Raw genomic sequence first — 3,696 nt, 5'->3', positions numbered from 1 at the left:
CTTTTGTCTAATTTTATCATGTTCGGAATAAAGTTTTTCATTCATTCATCTGTGAATGTATCCTTGGTGTCAAGTAGCTTGTTGTTGTCCCTCAACCTATACGATTCAATAGATCCTGAAGAGACAATGTTTCAGATTTTCAAGCTTTAGTCACTTCTAGGACATCCATGCAGACATGGTTAAAGAAATTAAACAAGAAATATTACAGTCATATTTGTCAGGTGAAACAAACATGCTAGCTCCGTTGTGCATCTTTCCTGCTCTTTGCTCATAACATTAGGCGGTGTTATCAGGCGCTCCACTGAGTCCACTCCGCTGCGGTGTTTATATAAGGTGTCATAGCTTAGGTCTAGGTGGCAGCCAATCATGACTAGGTCACTACTACGTGATTGGCTGGCGGCGTTTAGGTGGCTCCCATTGGCTTAGGCGGCGTTTAGGCGACTCCCATTAGCTTAAGTGCTTTATAGAGTCGAACGTAATCGACACAGAAAGGGCTAAGCAACGGAGGGTGAGAGAAATTTCTACCTTTGCGTCAGCTCCCTTGCGTCATCCGTCAGCCTGGGAACGAACCACAATCCAACGCAACGCAAGCAGCGCAAGCAGTGGTCCTCGACACAAGCAGAGACATTTTTGAGAAAAGAACCTCTGGCAACCTTTGGCAGCAGAGAGCAAGATCGAAGGCTTTTCCTCCTCTGCTCGACCCTCTCTTTCTGTTTCTGAAAGAGGATGACACTTCCGCCGGCACCTTGAGTTGTAAACGTAAACACGATCGGCATGGACAGATCACATTGAAAGTTAAACAAGACAACATAACATCATCGTTGGAAGCACAGCTTTGCAAACTCGTCTGTGATTATCAGGCTTGGACTGGCCACTTGACGTAATGTCCAGTGAGCTGCCCAATGAATGGGCTGCCCCCCTTGCTTTAATATTTTTTGGGCCAAATGTCAGGGATGAGTTTTTGACCCAATCCAGCCCCCGTGATTATCAGGACCAAACGGAATCCACGGCAGCGGTGTTCAGACGAGAACAGGCAGTGGTATACACTTTGAATATATAGTGTAAAACTCACTCAACAGTTTTTAACTACATCTCAACTCATAACAAAAATAAAGTGGCACTTGTGTCACTGTCAGTTAATTGTCTTTGTACTACAATCTAATCTGTCATAGCTGCCATCTAGTGGACGAATAGTTGATTGCACATTATAGACCAACGCAAGCCTACAATAGCAACACAGGGACTATAAGGACTAAATACCCTAAATGGACTCTGTCGAGGCCTTTAGGTCGCATCAGGTTTCACCTGACAAAAAGGGCAAAACATGTAATGTAAACTGACGTGGGCTTGTCCGTCGCACATTTTAGATTTTCTGTTTTATACACACACCATTAAAATGTTCTTATTTTGATCATAAAACCCAATTACTAAATGTCAGTCTTGAGTCTTGACTCTCCAGGTTTTCTTCAGTATAATGTATGGCACTGATTTACTATGATACTATGGCACATTAGAAGTACTGGTTCGCAATATTTTCAAGGACCCCCCCAAACATTAGCTTGGCATCCTGCCCACGGCATTGTCTGCTTTGGACTGGAGACTGTTTTTTCTGGGCAGTGGTGGCTCAGGGGTATTGGCTGGATGGCAACCACAAGGTTGCCCTCCCGGCCTCCCCCAGAGTTAGTATTGAAGTATCCTTGAGCAAGACTGATTGATTGAAATTGAAAAATGTATTAACAGTTTGCAGAATTACAGTACATTTCAAGCACAACCTCAATACAAAGGCTGTTAACTGTGAGTGGACGACCCAATTAAGCATTACACTTGTTTACAACAGGGTCCACCATGTTCAATTAATCAAAACATTTAGAGACGTACAAATAGACACTGACTGAACCTCTAATTGCTCCTGATGTGCTGGTTGGTGCCTTGCATGTGTAACCCCGCTAATAAATATTGAGAAAGGACCAAAGAGTATGGTACAAAATAGCAAAATGTTTTGTTCAATAGAAAGATTTACAAAAGACTTGCATATAAAATGTTTAAAAGTGTTTGAGATTGGACTAGCAATGGGAGAACAAATCATAACAAATCAAACAACAAAGGGAAAGGAACAGCGGTCCGTATGGGTGCCGCTTGTTCCTCAATCATGGACCTACAATCAAAACAAAACACAGTTCAATTATACAATCCAAAACAAAGCACATGGTTCACTATGCCCATTACAAAATACCACACAAGGAATAATAAAAAGATTACACATCGATGCACCACCATACCATCTATAAAATGTCACAGGCAATATAACTAAATGTAGGGGAATCAATGATTGCTTTACCAGATAACGCTTAATGGCTACCCATGCAGTCTCCTCAATGGCTACATGCACACAGCTATACACAGGTAGACAGGTAGAATAGTCTCCACCTGTAGCTGTGGTAACAACGACATAGGTTACACAATACACATCAAATGCAACAGCATATATAACATAACAACCCACTTTTTGCTCAGTTTTGCAGCAAACATATTGTATAATAATACTCACATTGCTCCAGTTTAACTACAATACTACATGTTACTTGGAAGGCCACACCCCAAACATTTCAGGACAGGTAAACATGCATCCTCACGACAACAGCACCAAAAGTGGCACAGACCTGACAATATAAAAACACTCATTGCAGACCATACAAGATAACAGTAAAAATGAAGATACAAAATCAATCAAACAGGCTTACCAATTGACAGGTAGGCACTCAACATCACCTGTCTCAACAACATGCTACCAGCAATGTTGTGAGGCCCCACAGATTTCAGACCTGCTACCTGCCTGTTCAGAAAGGCTTTAAATACCGTAGTCACTTATGTCAATTTACCTCTGCCTCCCTCTAGGGGCTACACATGGTTTCCGCGCGCCATCGGTGTATGAATGTGTGGGTGAATGTAATGCACAATTGGGCCTCATGCGCCAATAAGTTCCTAACTTTTCCTCTTACATTTCTTCCTAAGTGAATTCCTAAGAGAAGTCCAGTCAGATTCATGAAACGTTCTTAAGTAGGCAGAATTGTTCGTAAGCATGTTCTTATGATGATGAATCCAAATCCTCGTAACTTGAAGGGGTGTGCCAGTTCATTCAAATTATCATAGGTAGACGCCCCACATATCCTAATTAACATCCTAATTACCATAGGGAACCGCCCCACCAATCCCATATAAGGCATTGGGAATTCACTTTCCTACCTGTGTTCACCCAGGTGGGTGTGGTTTTGCATGACTCCATGGCCTTGCCTGCAGTCACACCTGTGTGTGATTGCAGCACACAGAAATCACAGGACCTCACACATAGAAATAAAGTTGAGTGAAGTCAAGAATACCTAAACTAAAGTCTATATATGGTGGAACACCAGACTCCAATAATACTGTGGAGGTACTGAAATTAACAGAAAATTTCAATATTTTCAATAATCATGGGGGGGGGGGGGGGGGGGGGGGATGATGGTGGGTGCATGGGGTGGGGGTTATGTGGTGGGTATGGTGCGTTGGGTTGGGTTGTGAACTCTAAACCAGTGGTTCTCAAACATTTTCATGTCAAGGACCCCCAAATTGACATGCATTCTGCAGACCCCCATATGAAAATATTTTCTGCTAGGGAAATGTTTTGAAGATTTATCAAAATGTTTCGAAAATAGCCGA

General features: G+C 42.4%; 1 long non-coding RNA gene across 1 annotated transcript; it reads right to left on the bottom strand.

Moving 5' to 3' along the window:
• Positions 1 to 1,975: 1,975 nt before the first annotated feature.
• On the bottom strand, positions 1,976 to 2,880 carry LOC306943457. Its single transcript, XR_013792406.1, has 4 exons — positions 2,742 to 2,880; positions 2,549 to 2,660; positions 2,339 to 2,433; positions 1,976 to 2,155 (listed from the first exon to the last, which is right to left on the bottom strand). It is a non-coding gene; the product is annotated as an uncharacterized lncRNA (long non-coding RNA).
• Positions 2,881 to 3,696: the final 816 nt, after the last annotated feature.

Source organism: Electrona antarctica (genome assembly GCF_951216825.1).
Source record: "Electrona antarctica genome assembly, chromosome: 19".
In the NCBI taxonomy this organism is placed as follows: domain Eukaryota; kingdom Metazoa; phylum Chordata; class Actinopteri; order Myctophiformes; family Myctophidae; genus Electrona; species Electrona antarctica.
Note: the sequence above shows the minus strand (reverse complement) of the source record. Positions and strands in the feature narration are given on the sequence as shown.